Below are 17,955 nucleotides of genomic sequence, written 5' to 3' on the forward strand. Positions count from 1 at the left end.
ACTGAACGGCCACAGGTGGCGCTTTAACAACAGGTGTTTTACTATTATATCGGATGTTTTTAGGTTAATATTATTGCTGCATTAATGTTGCATTTTACTGCTGTGTAAACTCATTTTATAAGATTATCATATGTTTGTCACGTGGATTATCCTGTTTTCAGCTTTGTGACGATGCATTTTCCAGCTAATTCCAGAAGGTTTTTAAATAGTTTATTTAGTTTAAGAAGTCGAACTGCATCCTTCAGTTTATCACAAACAGTAGAACAGAAGTGTAATCTGAAAAGACAAATGTAGTGGACAAACAATATTTGTGTCTGAGCTATAGCAGAGTAGAGAGTTGTATAAAAAAAGAGACCAGCAACTGTAAAATTCTTGATCATTAATATCCCCACAGCACCTATTTATTAAATGTGACTTTACATTAAATTAACGGAGACAAAAGAAAAAAAGTGCTGCATGAAAACTAAATGTCATTTTTTCCTTCTGTGTGTTGTCTGTCAGTCCGATGGATCTTTGTATCAAGTAGCAAGCCTGTTGAGTGAGTTAATAATTAAAGGAAAGGACCGGTACGACCACTTGTCTGATTCTTTTGTAACAGGAGCCAAAAACTGCTTGTACCTCAAACACATCAGGTGACAACTACTTAAATCCCCCCCTCACCCCCTCACCCGCTGCTGTTTTCAATTTCAACAAAGTGTCCATGAATTATAAATACAGTCAGATACACAGCAAGTGTTCAAGTCTCTTTAACTCCTTTCTATGTAGGGATGAAGGTCAAAGGATGTGACGTTTATGCTCCAGAGTGCCTTCTCTCTCCGCTTCCTGCAGGTTCAACAGTGTGCAGCACTAGCTAACGTTACTCCACAAACCAATGGGTGACGTCACGATAGCGTTGGACACAAGCCCATTGATTGAAAGATGGATTCCTGCATGATTGTGTCCTGTGACGTACTGCGAGTTGAGCTGCTCTCATTGGCTGCGCAGTTTTGACTCGTCTGTATCAGGAAACAATGGCTGCTGTCCTGCTCACACAGGATCTGGTGTTCCAGATAAACAGTAAAATGTGTTTGTGAACAGATCTGAGGAGAGAAACAGTCAACAACAGAATCTGGATCCATATCTGATCAGCACTGTTTGACAGTTTGATCTGAGTTTGGTTGAGCTGGACGGACTCACTGAGAATGAGCTGTCAATCACAAGGTAGCCCCGCCCTAAAGCATACCCTGCTTTATGGTCTGTTTTACTCTAAATGGGACCATCAGTTACTAAATGAACATCATGCTGTATGGAAGAAGACTGAAACTAGAGACTGAGACCAGAAAGGAAACTGTTTACTGAGCTCATAAATCAGTCAGAAGTCAGCTAATATCTCCATAAGTCTTACAGTTTTTCTCAATTGCTAAAACACTAAAACCCATTGGCTGAACAAAGTTCGCAGTTGCCTGAACTCATTTAGTTAATTGTGCAGTCTGTTGTCAATACCTTAAACCATTTCACATAGTAAAACACAATTTGCAGATCTCACTTAGACTTTTCAGCAGAACTCTAAACACATTCTGCACTCTAATGCACGTCATCCATACTGGTAAACACAAGTGGCAACCATCAAATACAAATAGAGAACACGTCATTGATTAAACACAACCACTCAAAATTGATTTCACTTGTTTCAAATCATGTGACACAACCAATATAAGCCAGTTCAGAGAGCAAACAGGTTGTTGAAGGTGGGACGGAGAAAGTCTAAGAGTGGATGGAAGAAACTATGTGAGAGGACGAGGACGAGGACAAGTGAGTATGCGAGGTGGACGACGAGGAGGAAGAGGAGGAGGGCAAGAAAGAGGAAGAGGAGGACGAAGAGGAAGACAAAGAGTGGAAATATCTGATGAAATTTGAGCAACAGTCATTGACCATGTTCTTGTCCATGGACTGACAATGAGGGAAGCAGGACTTAGAGTGCAACCCAATTTCAGCCGATTTTCTGTGTCCACCAAAGTAAGGACATTCAGAGAAAAGAACAGGTACAGTATACTACTGTATTTTTGTAATTGCAAATTTACTGTACTACACTATATGCAGCTGTTTCAATAGACATTTGTAAAGTTCATCACTATATGTATTGTACTGCATGAATATTTTCTGTAACTGCACATCTACTTTTTGCAGAATTGCAAGGCTGCCACATGCAGGTGGAAGGACAGCTATATTCACTCGGGAGCAAGAGGCCGTTATAGTTGGCACGGTCCTTCAAAATAATCTAATACGACTCAGAGAAATCCAGGAACAAGTGATACAAGACAACACACACTTCCTGGGAATCGACAGTGTGAGCATTTCCACAATTGACCATGTCCTCCAGCGTAACAGGATGCGAATGAAACAAGTATACAGAGTACCTTTTGAGTGCAACTCACCAAGGGTGAAAGAACTGCAAGCTCAGTATGTGCAAGTAAGTGTACATTCAGACACATTTACTGTAATCCAGATTGTCTACAGTCACATACCATGTGAATGACATTACTCTTCAGTACATACAATGTATGTGAATCAGAAGTGCATACAGTAGGCCTAATTGTACTCTACAGTATAGCACTGTCTCTGTAAGACTTACAAAGGCTTCAATCTGACAAAGAGGAGAAGGAGAGGCCGAAACATGATTGGACAGCGGGCCATTGTTGACGTCCCTGGTCAACGAGTGGCAATGTCACAATCTGTGCTGCTATCAGCAACCATGGAGTTCCACATCACCATGTTACACTCGGGACATATAACACCCAGCACCTGATTCCCACACCTATGTGATAGTGTGGGACAATGTCACTTTCCACCGAGCTGCTCAGGTAAGGGAATGGTTTAACAACAACGGGCAGTTTATGAACTTGTACCTCCCTCCATACTCTCCTTTCCTGAATCCGATTGAGGAGTTTTTCTCCTCTTGGAGATGGAAAGTATATGATAGACAACCCTAAACCAGAGTAAATCTGCTGCAAGCCATGGATTTAGCCTGTGGTGATATAGGTGAGGTCAGGACTGGATACGGCACACAAGAGGCTACTTCCCCCGTTGCCTCAAGAGGGAAAATATTGCTTGTGATGTCGACGAAGTGCTCTGGCCTGACCCAGCCCAAAGACAAGAAGAAGCACATTGATCACATGTTTACTCCTTTGATTTTTGTAGTGTATACTGTAGTACAGTGCATTGTAGGCTGTATACTGTACAATAAACACATTGTCTGGCCCTGAACATTGTGCTTTCCATTTGTTTACAGTACTGACTGCTCAATAGATGTTGACTGGTTGCAGGTTCATATCATAAATTGCAAAGCAGAGTATAATTTCTGATCAATTTTGAGCTACTATGATAGAACATGTTTTCATTCATCAAAAGACAATGACGGAAAAATATGAATTCTGTTTTGAGATTAAAAATGTACTTCTCCCTGAGAACTATATGTTTTGAACAACGTGTTTTCTATTTTCTGGTGTATTGTTTACTGACTGCTTGATAGTGTATATCATTTTGATCACTTTGTTTATGATTTGAGAGCAGTGTTTGGTTTTGAGCACAGGTAAATCTGTTTTGAGGCGAAAGTTTCATTTTGCACGAGGAGTCAGAGGTTTTGTAAATAGTGCTTCAAGCTGAAGTTTTGTGTTTAATGTTTTCAGAAAATGGAGCAAGGTTTCAGAAATTGTGTTTTAGCAATTGAGAAAAACTGTAATACTATTGGTGATTTATTGCAGCCAATAGAGCTCCCCCTGCTGATCATTACGTTAGCTTCACTTCACAGACCTATAAGCTCTGTCCGTTATTCCCTGGTGGCATCTAGTTCCATCTGAAAATTTCTGTCTGTAAGAGAACACAACAAACCTTCTCAGAATGTCAGACTGTTCCTTTAAGATAATATCATCATCATCATCATCATCATCATCATCAGATGCTGATGCTTCCCCTTCAGTTTGCACATAAATCTCCTTCTTCTCTTCACTTTTTCCCCACAGTGAAGCGTCACACATCTGTCCTTTGTTGCCGTTACTGTGGATGAAATGAGACACACTCAGCGTGAACAGCTGCCAATCAGAGAGTCAGATTAATAAATAAAAAATAATAAAGTTTGAGAAGTGGAGTGGGGAGAGTAAGAGGAGATTAACGGATTAGCAGGAAATAAATTGGCTGACAGACACAGCGGTGCTGAAGTCAAGGAGTCAAACACAGCCCTCGTTATTTTCTTTTTAATGGAATTTAATTGTCTCGTTTGATCTGGTTAGTTTGACTTTTATAATATGAGAGTAAGATTAGAAGAATTCAAACAAGATGTCAAAAGGAGGTCATAGTTGATTGTATTTGTTTTTCATTTTACATGTTGGTTTCAGTTTTAATTATAAGCATTAAAATATGTGATATAATAGGGTTATATCCTTCATAGGAAGGTCAATAGGGTAAAAGTTTTAACTAACAGATTTCACCACGAAACTTCTCCAGCTGATTACTGACATTAAGACAATTTCTTTTTTTATTTTATTAATTTTTCTGAAATTGTATGTTTAAATATGCAAAACATGCATTATATGGTTAAAAATGTGCTATTTTGCACACATTTCGACATGTTAGAGTGAAATGCTTATATCTCTTTTTTATTCACAAACACAACCACATGTATATAAATATATCATTTTTAACTATGTTTTTAGTAATATAATCTGATATTAATCAGGCTATGAATGATATACGAATAAACCCCTCTGTAAAACCCTTCAGACTATATATATATATATGAATAGAACTGGAAGCTTTAGTGTATGTAAGTGCTACTGAAGGGAAAAGTTCTGGCTCAGAGTTTGAAAAAAAAGTCATTTTGAGAAAATGGCCTTTAAAGAAGAGTTGTTTTTGTTGGTTTTCAGATTGTTGTCCACAAAAAGACAATTTACTATGCTTTTTATAGGACATAAAAGATTAGAGCAAGATATAAAAGGAACACAAGGCAATAAAAAAGACACATAACCAGGACTTAAGAAGATTGATAGAATATAAAAAGAAGCTTAAATGAAATAAAAGTAAAAGGAAAAGTTACAGTACAATGTTAAATAAAAACTGAAAGTCGCTTCTCCAGGACTCTGACCGCAGACCTGAACCCAGACCAACTGTGAGGTCTGGACGCTTCATAATGGAGCTGCAGATGAGAAATGAACCATTCAGTGCTTTATAAACCAACAGTAATATTTTAAAATCAATTATTTGACAAGAAGAAGTGGACAGATGTGATCGCTTTAAACAACTCAGCACAGCGTCTTCAGACTCCCCTGTTGGCTTTGATCATTTTTTCCCCCTTTCAAACTGCTTTTGTTGAGTTGAATTTGAAGGCATCTGAAGGTTAATTGAGCTGGGATGCTGCTGTCAGGCAATTCTTTAAATCCTCCTGGAAATAAAAGTAAGAGCCTCTCAGGCAGGCTCTGGGCCAAATCTGGACTGAACCAGCCAACAGAAATCAGTTATGGAGCCAAACTTGAACAATACACACTGAAACTGGCAGCATGTGGTGGTTAGAGTGCTCCCACACCTAATCTGTTGGCCTGTTTGGGCTGATGTGAAAGATGTCAAAGCAGTTGAACCCTGGTGTGGACGGTTAACCGTTAAATTGGTTAAAGACTGAGAATGTTTCCGACCAGTTACATATGTCGCTCTATTGGTTAATTTGCATTCAAAGTCTACTGCTAACAAATTCACTAGCTAGAAGTCTGATGCAAAAAATGAAGCTTGCTTAATAAACTAGGTGATGGATCATTTCGTTCAGATAGGCAACAAAAGTAAAATCTAAATTGTGTGATGCTACTCTTAAGTTAAGTAGTCCTAGCACTATGACAGAAAGTATTGAAAAAAACTTTCAGGAAAAGAAGGATGACACTGAAGTCAAGCTAGTAATTGCAAACAAGCTAGGTCTGAACACTGGTTACAGTAAAGCTCTCAGAAATAAAAACTATGTCACAACGATGTGTCATCAATTTCTAAATAATGAATGGAATGTAAAGTCCTCTGTACCTGGCAAAGAAACAGATTTGCAGATTGAAAAGTCAGTATGCTAAACTAAGAAATGCCAGATACACTATTAATACAAGGTTATCAGTCTATTCAGAGACTAGCAAAAACGACTGAGAAACGTAGATCTAGATAAACACTATTGATAAATTTGGGATGTACCACTCATGATATTCTTTTTTGTCTAACACAGATCAACACAGACAGAACACGTGGTGCACTGCATGAACAGTACCATCACACCAGTGTAATATTGCATGTGATTGGCTGATTGACCACAAACCCCGCCTTTTTTTATGTGATGATAGTCGTTGGTGGATGGGGAAACCTGGCAGGTTTGGAATAACAATGAGACCTGTATGACTGGCCAAGATTACAAATGATATGCTTATTTTCTCTTACTTTTAAAAAAAATTGTCAACTTTGACCAGAGCACCTAAATGAGGACTGAGAAACTTAGATATTGGTAAATACGATTGATAGACTTGGGATGTATGATTCACAGAAAGTTGAACTTCTTTTACCGCTCTGGCCACGATAGAGACTTGTACGAGTCAAAAGAACAACAAGGTGGCCAAGTAAACTAAGAAATGCAAGACTTACTGTTAATACAAGGTTATCAGTCTCTTGAGAGACCAGCAAAAATTGCCACAGCTGACTATATTTCAAGTCATCCAGGCGGGGTATTGGGTTAAGTTTTCAACCAGCAATAATCACGTCTCAGTAGATCTTCATAGACTATGAAATTGCCTCTGCACAAGAATGCCGGTAGCACCTACGAGTTTTAAAGGGTACCTGGTCCAACACAGACAGAACACGTGGTGCACTGCATGAACAGTACCATCACACCAGTGTAATATTGCATGTGATTGGCTGATTGACCACAAACCCCGCCTTTTTTAATGTGATGATAGTCGTTGGTGGATGGGGAAACCTGGCAGGTTTGGAATAACAATGAGACCTGTATGACTGGCCAAGATTACAAATGATATGCTAATTTTCTCTTACTTTTAAAAAAAATAGTCAACTTTGACCAGAGCACCTAAATGAGGACTGAGAAACTTAGATATTGGTAAATACGATTGATAGACTTGGGATGTATCATTCACAGAAAGTTGAACTTCTTTTACCGCTCTGGCCACGATAGAGACTTGTACGAGTCAAAAGAACAACAAGGTGGCCAAGTAAACTAAGAAATGCAAGACTTACTGTTAATACAAGGTTATCAGTCTCTTGAGAGACCAGCAAAAATTGCCACAGCTGACTATATTTCAAGTCATCCAGGCGGGGTATTGGGTTAAGTTTTCAACCAGCAATAATCACGTCTCAGTAGATCTTCATAGACTATGAAATTGCCTCTGCACAAGAATGCCGGTAGCACCTACGAGTTTTAAAGGGTACCTGGTCCAACACAGACAGAACACGTGGTGCACTGCATGAACAGTACCATCACACCAGTGTAATATTGCATGTGATTGGCTGATTGACCACAAACCCCGCCTTTTTTTATGTGATGATAGTCGTTGGTGGATGGGGAAACCTGGCAGGTTTGGAATAACAATGAGACCTGTATGACTGGCCAAGATTACAAATGATATGCTAATTTTCTCTTACTTTTAAAAAAAATAGTCAACTTTGACCAGAGCACCTAAATGAGGACTGAGAAATTTTACTTGGAATGTACCATTCACAGAAAGTTGAACTTCTTTTACCGCTCTGGCCACGATAGAGACCTGTACGAGTCATAAGAACAACAAGGTGGCCAAGTAAACTAAGAAATGCAAGACTTACTGTTAATACAAGGTTATCAGTCTCTTGAGAGACCAGCAAAAATTGCCACAGCTGACTATATTTCAAGTCATCCAGGCGGGGTATTGGGTTAAGTTTTCAACCAGCAATAATCACGTCTCAGTAGATCTTCATAGACTATGAAATTGCCTCTGCACAAGAATGCCGGTAGCACCTACGAGTTTTAAAGGGTACCTGGTCCAACACAGACAGAACACGTGGTGCACTGCATGAACAGTACCATCACACCAGTGTAATATTGCATGTGATTGGCTGATTGACCACAAACCCCGCCTTTTTTTATGTGATGATAGTCGTTGGTGGATGGGGAAACCTGGCAGGTTTGGAATAACAATGAGACCTGTATGACTGGCCAAGATTACAAATGATATGCTAATTTTCTCTTACTTTTAAAAAAAATAGTCAACTTTGACCAGAGCACCTAAATGAGGACTGAGAAACTTGGAATGTACCATTCACAGAAAGATGAACTTCTTTTACCGCTCTGGCCACAATAGAGACCTGTACGAGTCATAAGAACAACAAGGTGGCCAAGTAAACTAAGAAATGCAAGACTTACTGTTAATACAAGGTTATCAGTCTCTTGAGAGACCAGCAAAAATTGCCACAGCTGACTATATTTCAAGTCATCCAGGCGGGGTATTGGGTTAAGTTTTCAACCAGCAATAATCACGTCTCAGTAGATCTTCATAGACTATGAAATTGCCTCTGCACAAGAATGCCGGTAGCACCTACGAGTTTTAAAGGGTACCTGGTCCAACACAGACAGAACACGTGGTGCACTGCATGAACAGTACCATCACACCAGTGTAATATTGCATGTGATTGGCTGATTGACCACAAACCCCGCCTTTTTTTATGTGATGATAGTCGTTGGTGGATGGGGAAACCTGGCAGGTTTGGAATAACAATGAGACCTGTATGACTGGCCAAGATTACAAATGATATGCTAATTTTCTCTTACTTTTAAAAAAAATAGTCAACTTTGACCAGAGCACCTAAATGAGGACTGAGAAACTTGGAATGTACCATTCACAGAAAGTTGAACTTCTTTTACCGCTCTGGCCACGATAGAGACTTGTACGAGTCAAAAGAACAACAAGGTGGCCAAGTAAACTAAGAAATGCAAGACTTACTGTTAATACAAGGTTATCAGTCTCTTGAGAGACCAGCAAAAATTGCCACAGCTGACTATATTTCAAGTCATCCAGGCGGGGTATTGGGTTAAGTTTTCAACCAGCAATAATCACGTCTCAGTAGATCTTCATAGACTATGAAATTGCCTCTGCACAAGAATGCCGGTAGCACCTACGAGTTTTAAAGGGTACCTGGTCCAACACAGACAGAACACGTGGTGCACTGCATGAACAGTACCATCACACCAGTGTAATATTGCATGTGATTGGCTGATTGACCACAAACCCCGCCTTTTTTATGTGATGATAGTCGTTGGTGGATGGGGAAACCTGGCAGGTTTGGAATAACAATGAGACCTGTATGACTGGCCAAGATTACAAATGATATGCTAATTTTCTCTTACTTTTAAAAAAAATAGTCAACTTTGACCAGAGCACCTAAATGAGGACTGAGAAACTTAGATATTGGTAAATACGATTGATAGACTTGGGATGTATGATTCACAGAAAGTTGAACTTCTTTTACCGCTCTGGCCACGATAGAGACTTGTATGAGTCAAAAGAACAACAAGGTGGCCAAGTAAACTAAGAAATGCAAGACTTACTGTTAATACAAGGTTATCAGTCTCTTGAGAGACCAGCAAAAATTGCCACAGCTGACTATATTTCAAGTCATCCAGGCGGGGTATTGGGTTAAGTTTTCAACCAGCAATAATCACGTCTCAGTAGATCTTCATAGACTATGAAATTGCCTCTGCACAAGAATGCCGGTAGCACCTACGAGTTTTAAAGGGTACCTGGTCCAACACAGACAGAACACGTGGTGCACTGCATGAACAGTACCATCACACCAGTGTAATATTGCATGTGATTGGCTGATTGACCACAAACCCCGCCTTTTTTATGTGATGATAGTCGTTGGTGGATGGGGAAACCTGGCAGGTTTGGAATAACAATGAGACCTGTATGACTGGCCAAGATTACAAATGATATGCTAATTTTCTCTTACTTTTAAAAAAAATAGTCAACTTTGACCAGAGCACCTAAATGAGGACTGAGAAACTTAGATATTGGTAAATACGATTGATAGACTTGGGATGTATGATTCACAGAAAGTTGAACTTCTTTTACCGCTCTGGCCACGATAGAGACTTGTACGAGTCAAAAGAACAACAAGGTGGCCAAGTAAACTAAGAAATGCAAGACTTACTGTTAATACAAGGTTATCAGTCTCTTGAGAGACCAGCAAAAATTGCCACAGCTGACTATATTTCAAGTCATCCAGGCGGGGTATTGGGTTAAGTTTTCAACCAGCAATAATCACGTCTCAGTAGATCTTCATAGACTATGAAATTGCCTCTGCACAAGAATGCCGGTAGCACCTACGAGTTTTAAAGGGTACCTGGTCCAACACAGACAGAACACGTGGTGCACTGCATGAACAGTACCATCACACCAGTGTAATATTGCATGTGATTGGCTGATTGACCACAAACCCCGCCTTTTTTTATGTGATGATAGTCGTTGGTGGATGGGGAAACCTGGCAGGTTTGGAATAACAATGAGACCTGTATGACTGGCCAAGATTACAAATGATATGCTAATTTTCTCTTACTTTTAAAAAAAATAGTCAACTTTGACCAGAGCACCTAAATGAGGACTGAGAAACTTGATATTGGTAAATATTAGTTGGAATGTACCATTCACAGAAAGTTGAACTTCTTTTACCGCTCTGGCCACGATAGAGACTTGTACGAGTCAAAAGAACAACAAGGTGGCCAAGTAAACTAAGAAATGCAAGACTTACTGTTAATACAAGGTTATCAGTCTCTTGAGAGACCAGCAAAAATTGCCACAGCTGACTATATTTCAAGTCATCCAGGCGGGGTATTGGGTTAAGTTTTCAACCAGCAATAATCACGTCTCAGTAGATCTTCATAGACTATGAAATTGCCTCTGCACAAGAATGCCGGTAGCACCTACGAGTTTTAAAGGGTACCTGGTCCAACACAGACAGAACACGTGGTGCACTGCATGAACAGTACCATCACACCAGTGTAATATTGCATGTGATTGGCTGATTGACCACAAACCCCGCCTTTTTTATGTGATGATAGTCGTTGGTGGATGGGGAAACCTGGCAGGTTTGGAATAACAATGAGACCTGTATGACTGGCCAAGATTACAAATGATATGCTAATTTTCTCTTACTTTTAAAAAAAATAGTCAACTTTGACCAGAGCACCTAAATGAGGACTGAGAAACTTGGAATGTACCATTCACAGAAAGTTGAACTTCTTTTACCGCTCTGGCCACGATAGAGACTTGTACCAGTCAAAAGAACAACAAGGTGGCCAAGTAAACTAAGAAATGCAAGACTTACTGTTAATACAAGGTTATCAGTCTCTTGAGAGACCAGCAAAAATTGCCACAGCTGACTATATTTCAAGTCATCCAGGCGGGGTATTGGGTTAAGTTTTCAACCAGCAATAATCACGTCTCAGTAGATCTTCATAGACTATGAAATTGCCTCTGCACAAGAATGCCGGTAGCACCTACGAGTTTTAAAGGGTACCTGGTCCAACACAGACAGAACACGTGGTGCACTGCATGAACAGTACCATCACACCAGTGTAATATTGCATGTGATTGGCTGATTGACCACAAACCCCGCCTTTTTTATGTGATGATAGTCGTTGGTGGATGGGGAAACCTGGCAGGTTTGGAATAACAATGAGACCTGTATGACTGGCCAAGATTACAAATGATATGCTAATTTTCTCTTACTTTTAAAAAAAATAGTCAACTTTGACCAGAGCACCTAAATGAGGACTGAGAAACTTGGAATGTACCATTCACAGAAAGTTGAACTTCTTTTACCGCTCTGGCCACGATAGAGACTTGTACCAGTCAAAAGAACAACAAGGTGGCCAAGTAAACTAAGAAATGCAAGACTTACTGTTAATACAAGGTTATCAGTCTCTTGAGAGACCAGCAAAAATTGCCACAGCTGACTATATTTCAAGTCATCCAGGCGGGGTATTGGGTTAAGTTTTCAACCAGCAATAATCACGTCTCAGTAGATCTTCATAGACTATGAAATTGCCTCTGCACAAGAATGCCGGTAGCACCTACGAGTTTTAAAGGGTACCTGGTCCAACACAGACAGAACACGTGGTGCACTGCATGAACAGTACCATCACACCAGTGTAATATTGCATGTGATTGGCTGATTGACCACAAACCCCGCCTTTTTTATGTGATGATAGTCGTTGGTGGATGGGGAAACCTGGCAGGTTTGGAATAACAATGAGACCTGTATGACTGGCCAAGATTACAAATGATATGCTAATTTTCTCTTACTTTTAAAAAAAATAGTCAACTTTGACCAGAGCACCTAAATGAGGACTGAGAAACTTGGAATGTACCATTCACAGAAAGTTGAACTTCTTTTACCGCTCTGGCCACGATAGAGACTTGTACGAGTCAAAAGAACAACAAGGTGGCCAAGTAAACTAAGAAATGCAAGACTTACTGTTAATACAAGGTTATCAGTCTCTTGAGAGACCAGCAAAAATTGCCACAGCTGACTATATTTCAAGTCATCCAGGCGGGGTATTGGGTTAAGTTTTCAACCAGCAATAATCACGTCTCAGTAGATCTTCATAGACTATGAAATTGCCTCTGCACAAGAATGCCGGTAGCACCTACGAGTTTTAAAGGGTACCTGGTCCAACACAGACAGAACACGTGGTGCACTGCATGAACAGTACCATCACACCAGTGTAATATTGCATGTGATTGGCTGATTGACCACAAACCCCGCCTTTTTTATGTGATGATAGTCGTTGGTGGATGGGGAAACCTGGCAGGTTTGGAATAACAATGAGACCTGTATGACTGGCCAAGATTACAAATGATATGCTAATTTTCTCTTACTTTTAAAAAAAATAGTCAACTTTGACCAGAGCACCTAAATGAGGACTGAGAAACTTGGAATGTACCATTCACAGAAAGTTGAACTTCTTTTACCGCTCTGGCCACGATAGAGACTTGTACGAGTCAAAAGAACAACAAGGTGGCCAAGTAAACTAAGAAATGCAAGACTTACTGTTAATACAAGGTTATCAGTCTCTTGAGAGACCAGCAAAAATTGCCACAGCTGACTATATTTCAAGTCATCCAGGCGGGGTATTGGGTTAAGTTTTCAACCAGCAATAATCACGTCTCAGTAGATCTTCATAGACTATGAAATTGCCTCTGCACAAGAATGCCGGTAGCACCTACGAGTTTTAAAGGGTACCTGGTCCAACACAGACAGAACACGTGGTGCACTGCATGAACAGTACCATCACACCAGTGTAATATTGCATGTGATTGGCTGATTGACCACAAACCCCGCCTTTTTTTATGTGATGATAGTCGTTGGTGGATGGGGAAACCTGGCAGGTTTGGAATAACAATGAGACCTGTATGACTGGCCAAGATTACAAATGATATGCTAATTTTCTCTTACTTTTAAAAAAAATAGTCAACTTTGACCAGAGCACCTAAATGAGGACTGAGAAACTTGGAATGTACCATTCACAGAAAGTTGAACTTCTTTTACCGCTCTGGCCACGATAGAGACTTGTACGAGTCAAAAGAACAACAAGGTGGCCAAGTAAACTAAGAAATGCAAGACTTACTGTTAATACAAGGTTATCAGTCTCTTGAGAGACCAGCAAAAATTGCCACAGCTGACTATATTTCAAGTCATCCAGGCGGGGTATTGGGTTAAGTTTTCAACCAGCAATAATCACGTCTCAGTAGATCTTCATAGACTATGAAATTGCCTCTGCACAAGAATGCCGGTAGCACCTACGAGTTTTAAAGGGTACCTGGTCCAACACAGACAGAACACGTGGTGCACTGCATGAACAGTACCATCACACCAGTGTAATATTGCATGTGATTGGCTGATTGACCACAAACCCCGCCTTTTTTTATGTGATGATAGTCGTTGGTGGATGGGGAAACCTGGCAGGTTTGGAATAACAATGAGACCTGTATGACTGGCCAAGATTACAAATGATATGCTAATTTTCTCTTACTTTTAAAAAAAATAGTCAACTTTGACCAGAGCACCTAAATGAGGACTGAGAAATTTACTTGGAATGTACCATTCACAGAAAGTTGAACTTCTTTTACCGCTCTGGCCACGATAGAGACTTGTACGAGTCAAAAGAACAACAAGGTGGCCAAGTAAACTAAGAAATGCAAGACTTACTGTTAATACAAGGTTATCAGTCTCTTGAGAGACCAGCAAAAATTGCCACAGCTGACTATATTTCAAGTCATCCAGGCGGGGTATTGGGTTAAGTTTTCAACCAGCAATAATCACGTCTCAGTAGATCTTCATAGACTATGAAATTGCCTCTGCACAAGAATGCCGGTAGCACCTACGAGTTTTAAAGGGTACCTGGTCCAACACAGACAGAACACGTGGTGCACTGCATGAACAGTACCATCACACCAGTGTAATATTGCATGTGATTGGCTGATTGACCACAAACCCCGCCTTTTTTATGTGATGATAGTCGTTGGTGGATGGGGAAACCTGGCAGGTTTGGAATAACAATGAGACCTGTATGACTGGCCAAGATTACAAATGATATGCTAATTTTCTCTTACTTTTAAAAAAAAATAGTCAACTTTGACCAGAGCACCTAAATGAGGACTGAGAAACTTGGAATGTACCATTCACAGAAAGTTGAACTTCTTTTACCGCTCTGGCCACAATAGAGACTTGTACGAGTCAAAAGAACAACAGGGTGGCCAAATAAACTAAGAAAGGCAAGACTTACTGTTAATACAAGGTTATCAGTCTCTTGAGAGACCAGCAAAAATTGCCACAGCTGACTATATTTCAAGTCATCCAGGCGGGGTATTGGGTTAAGTTTTCAACCAGCAATAATCACGTCTCAGTAGATCTTCATAGACTATGAAATTGCCTCTGCACAAGAATGCCGGTAGCACCTACGAGTTTTAAAGGGTACCTGGTCCAACACAGACAGAACACGTGGTGCACTGCATGAACAGTACCATCACACCAGTGTAATATTGCATGTGATTGGCTGATTGACCACAAACCCCGCCTTTTTTATGTGATGATAGTCGTTGGTGGATGGGGAAACCTGGCAGGTTTGGAATAACAATGAGACCTGTATGACTGGCCAAGATTACAAATGATATGCTAATTTTCTCTTACTTTTAAAAAAAAATAGTCAACTTTGACCAGAGCACCTAAATGAGGACTGAGAAACTTAGATATTGGTAAATACATTGATAGACTTGGGATGTATGATTCACAGAAAGTTGAACTTCTTTTACCGCTCTGGCCACGATAGAGACTTGTACGAGTCAAAAGAACAACAAGGTGGCCAAGTAAACTAAGAAATGCAAGACTTACTGTTAATACAAGGTTATCAGTCTCTTGAGAGACCAGCAAAAATTGCCACAGCTGACTATATTTCAAGTCATCCAGGCGGGGTATTGGGTTAAGTTTTCAACCAGCAATAATCACGTCTCAGTAGATCTTCATAGACTATGAAATTGCCTCTGCACAAGAATGCCGGTAGCACCTACGAGTTTTAAAGGGTACCTGGTCCAACACAGACAGAACACGTGGTGCACTGCATGAACAGTACCATCACACCAGTGTAATATTGCATGTGATTGGCTGATTGACCACAAACCCCGCCTTTTTTTATGTGATGATAGTCGTTGGTGGATGGGGAAACCTGGCAGGTTTGGAATAACAATGAGACCTGTATGACTGGCCAAGATTACAAATGATATGCTAATTTTCTCTTACTTTTAAAAAAAATAGTCAACTTTGACCAGAGCACCTAAATGAGGACTGAGAAACTTGGAATGTACCATTCACAGAAAGTTGAACTTCTTTTACCGCTCTGGCCACGATAGAGACTTGTACGAGTCAAAAGAACAACAAGGTGGCCAAGTAAACTAAGAAATGCAAGACTTACTGTTAATACAAGGTTATCAGTCTCTTGAGAGACCAGCAAAAATTGCCACAGCTGACTATATTTCAAGTCATCCAGGCGGGGTATTGGGTTAAGTTTTCAACCAGCAATAATCACGTCTCAGTAGATCTTCATAGACTATGAAATTGCCTCTGCACAAGAATGCCGGTAGCACCTACGAGTTTTAAAGGGTACCTGGTCCAACACAGACAGAACACGTGGTGCACTGCATGAACAGTACCATCACACCAGTGTAATATTGCATGTGATTGGCTGATTGACCACAAACCCCGCCTTTTTTATGTGATGATAGTCGTTGGTGGATGGGGAAACCTGGCAGGTTTGGAATAACAATGAGACCTGTATGACTGGCCAAGATTACAAATGATATGCTAATTTTCTCTTACTTTTAAAAAAAATAGTCAACTTTGACCAGAGCACCTAAATGAGGACTGAGAAACTTAGATATTGGTAAATAATTGATAGACTTGGAATGTACCATTCACAGAAAGTTGAACTTCTTTTACCGCTCTGGCCACGATAGAGACTTGTACGAGTCAAAAGAACAACAAGGTGGCCAAGTAAACTAAGAAATGCAAGACTTACTGTTAATACAAGGTTATCAGTCTCTTGAGAGACCAGCAAAAATTGCCACAGCTGACTATATTTCAAGTCATCCAGGCGGGGTATTGGGTTAAGTTTTCAACCAGCAATAATCACGTCTCAGTAGATCTTCATAGACTATGAAATTGCCTCTGCACAAGAATGCCGGTAGCACCTACGAGTTTTAAAGGGTACCTGGTCCAACACAGACAGAACACGTGGTGCACTGCATGAACAGTACCATCACACCAGTGTAATATTGCATGTGATTGGCTGATTGACCACAAACCCCGCCTTTTTTATGTGATGATAGTCGTTGGTGGATGGGGAAACCTGGCAGGTTTGGAATAACAATGAGACCTGTATGACTGGCCAAGATTACAAATGATATGCTAATTTTCTCTTACTTTTAAAAAAAAATAGTCAACTTTGACCAGAGCACCTAAATGAGGACTGAGAAACTTGGAATGTACCATTCACAGAAAGTTGAACTTCTTTTACCGCTCTGGCCACGATAGAGACTTGTACGAGTCAAAAGAACAACAAGGTGGCCAAGTAAACTAAGAAATGCAAGACTTACTGTTAATACAAGGTTATCAGTCTCTTGAGAGACCAGCAAAAATTGCCACAGCTGACTATATTTCAAGTCATCCAGGCGGGGTATTGGGTTAAGTTTTCAACCAGCAATAATCACGTCTCAGTAGATCTTCATAGACTATGAAATTGCCTCTGCACAAGAATGCCGGTAGCACCTACGAGTTTTAAAGGGTACCTGGTCCAACACAGACAGAACACGTGGTGCACTGCATGAACAGTACCATCACACCAGTGTAATATTGCATGTGATTGGCTGATTGACCACAAACCCCGCCTTTTTTTATGTGATGATAGTCGTTGGTGGATGGGGAAACCTGGCAGGTTTGGAATAACAATGAGACCTGTATGACTGGCCAAGATTACAAATGATATGCTAATTTTCTCTTACTTTTAAAAAAAATAGTCAACTTTGACCAGAGCACCTAAATGAGGACTGAGAAACTTAGATATTGGTAAATACGATTGATAGACTTGGGATGTATGATTCACAGAAAGTTGAACTTCTTTTACCGCTCTGGCCACGATAGAGACTTGTACGAGTCAAAAGAACAACAAGGTGGCCAAGTAAACTAAGAAATGCAAGACTTACTGTTAATACAAGGTTATCAGTCTCTTGAGAGACCAGCAAAAATTGCCACAGCTGACTATATTTCAAGTCATCCAGGCGGGGTATTGGGTTAAGTTTTCAACCAGCAATAATCACGTCTCAGTAGATCTTCATAGACTATGAAATTGCCTCTGCACAAGAATGCCGG

At 40.2% G+C, this 17,955-nt stretch overlaps 1 long non-coding RNA gene and 20 other non-coding genes across 21 annotated transcripts in view; all 21 read right to left on the minus strand.

The window, feature by feature from the left end:
- Nucleotides 1-1,167: 1,167 nt before the first annotated feature.
- LOC127360471 (uncharacterized) overlaps nucleotides 1,168-17,955 on the minus strand; it is a 114,335-nt gene continuing 97,547 nt past the window's right edge. The window contains exon 2 of the long non-coding RNA XR_007883749.1: nucleotides 1,168-1,302. This is a non-coding gene — a long non-coding RNA (uncharacterized LOC127360471). The remainder of the gene's footprint in view (nucleotides 1,303-17,955) is intronic.
- LOC127360519 (U4 spliceosomal RNA) lies at nucleotides 6,654-6,794 on the minus strand. Its single transcript, XR_007883777.1, has one exon. It is a non-coding gene; the product is annotated as a U4 spliceosomal RNA (small nuclear RNA).
- LOC127360530 (U4 spliceosomal RNA) lies at nucleotides 7,260-7,400 on the minus strand. Its single transcript, XR_007883788.1, has one exon. It is a non-coding gene; the product is annotated as a U4 spliceosomal RNA (small nuclear RNA).
- LOC127360542 (U4 spliceosomal RNA) lies at nucleotides 7,842-7,982 on the minus strand. Its single transcript, XR_007883799.1, has one exon. It is a non-coding gene; the product is annotated as a U4 spliceosomal RNA (small nuclear RNA).
- On the minus strand, nucleotides 8,419-8,559 carry LOC127360553 (U4 spliceosomal RNA). Its single transcript, XR_007883810.1, has one exon. It is a non-coding gene; the product is annotated as a U4 spliceosomal RNA (small nuclear RNA).
- LOC127360555 (U4 spliceosomal RNA) lies at nucleotides 8,996-9,136 on the minus strand. Its single transcript, XR_007883812.1, has one exon. It is a non-coding gene; the product is annotated as a U4 spliceosomal RNA (small nuclear RNA).
- LOC127360520 (U4 spliceosomal RNA) lies at nucleotides 9,601-9,741 on the minus strand. Its single transcript, XR_007883778.1, has one exon. It is a non-coding gene; the product is annotated as a U4 spliceosomal RNA (small nuclear RNA).
- Nucleotides 10,206-10,346, minus strand: LOC127360521 (U4 spliceosomal RNA). Its single transcript, XR_007883779.1, has one exon. It is a non-coding gene; the product is annotated as a U4 spliceosomal RNA (small nuclear RNA).
- Nucleotides 10,803-10,943, minus strand: LOC127360522 (U4 spliceosomal RNA). Its single transcript, XR_007883780.1, has one exon. It is a non-coding gene; the product is annotated as a U4 spliceosomal RNA (small nuclear RNA).
- LOC127360523 (U4 spliceosomal RNA) lies at nucleotides 11,379-11,519 on the minus strand. The gene has a single exon (XR_007883781.1). It is a non-coding gene; the product is annotated as a U4 spliceosomal RNA (small nuclear RNA).
- LOC127360524 (U4 spliceosomal RNA) lies at nucleotides 11,955-12,095 on the minus strand. Its single transcript, XR_007883782.1, has one exon. It is a non-coding gene; the product is annotated as a U4 spliceosomal RNA (small nuclear RNA).
- Nucleotides 12,531-12,671, minus strand: LOC127360525 (U4 spliceosomal RNA). Its single transcript, XR_007883783.1, has one exon. It is a non-coding gene; the product is annotated as a U4 spliceosomal RNA (small nuclear RNA).
- LOC127360526 (U4 spliceosomal RNA) lies at nucleotides 13,107-13,247 on the minus strand. The gene has a single exon (XR_007883784.1). It is a non-coding gene; the product is annotated as a U4 spliceosomal RNA (small nuclear RNA).
- Nucleotides 13,684-13,824, minus strand: LOC127360527 (U4 spliceosomal RNA). The gene has a single exon (XR_007883785.1). It is a non-coding gene; the product is annotated as a U4 spliceosomal RNA (small nuclear RNA).
- LOC127360528 (U4 spliceosomal RNA) lies at nucleotides 14,265-14,405 on the minus strand. Its single transcript, XR_007883786.1, has one exon. It is a non-coding gene; the product is annotated as a U4 spliceosomal RNA (small nuclear RNA).
- On the minus strand, nucleotides 14,842-14,982 carry LOC127360529 (U4 spliceosomal RNA). Its single transcript, XR_007883787.1, has one exon. It is a non-coding gene; the product is annotated as a U4 spliceosomal RNA (small nuclear RNA).
- Nucleotides 15,447-15,587, minus strand: LOC127360531 (U4 spliceosomal RNA). The gene has a single exon (XR_007883789.1). It is a non-coding gene; the product is annotated as a U4 spliceosomal RNA (small nuclear RNA).
- Nucleotides 16,024-16,164, minus strand: LOC127360533 (U4 spliceosomal RNA). Its single transcript, XR_007883790.1, has one exon. It is a non-coding gene; the product is annotated as a U4 spliceosomal RNA (small nuclear RNA).
- LOC127360534 (U4 spliceosomal RNA) lies at nucleotides 16,627-16,767 on the minus strand. Its single transcript, XR_007883791.1, has one exon. It is a non-coding gene; the product is annotated as a U4 spliceosomal RNA (small nuclear RNA).
- Nucleotides 17,204-17,344, minus strand: LOC127360535 (U4 spliceosomal RNA). Its single transcript, XR_007883792.1, has one exon. It is a non-coding gene; the product is annotated as a U4 spliceosomal RNA (small nuclear RNA).
- LOC127360536 (U4 spliceosomal RNA) lies at nucleotides 17,810-17,950 on the minus strand. Its single transcript, XR_007883793.1, has one exon. It is a non-coding gene; the product is annotated as a U4 spliceosomal RNA (small nuclear RNA).

The sequence above is a fragment of the Dicentrarchus labrax genome, unplaced genomic scaffold, assembly GCF_905237075.1.
Source record: "Dicentrarchus labrax unplaced genomic scaffold, dlabrax2021, whole genome shotgun sequence".
NCBI classification, from domain to species: Eukaryota; Metazoa; Chordata; class Actinopteri; family Moronidae; genus Dicentrarchus; species Dicentrarchus labrax.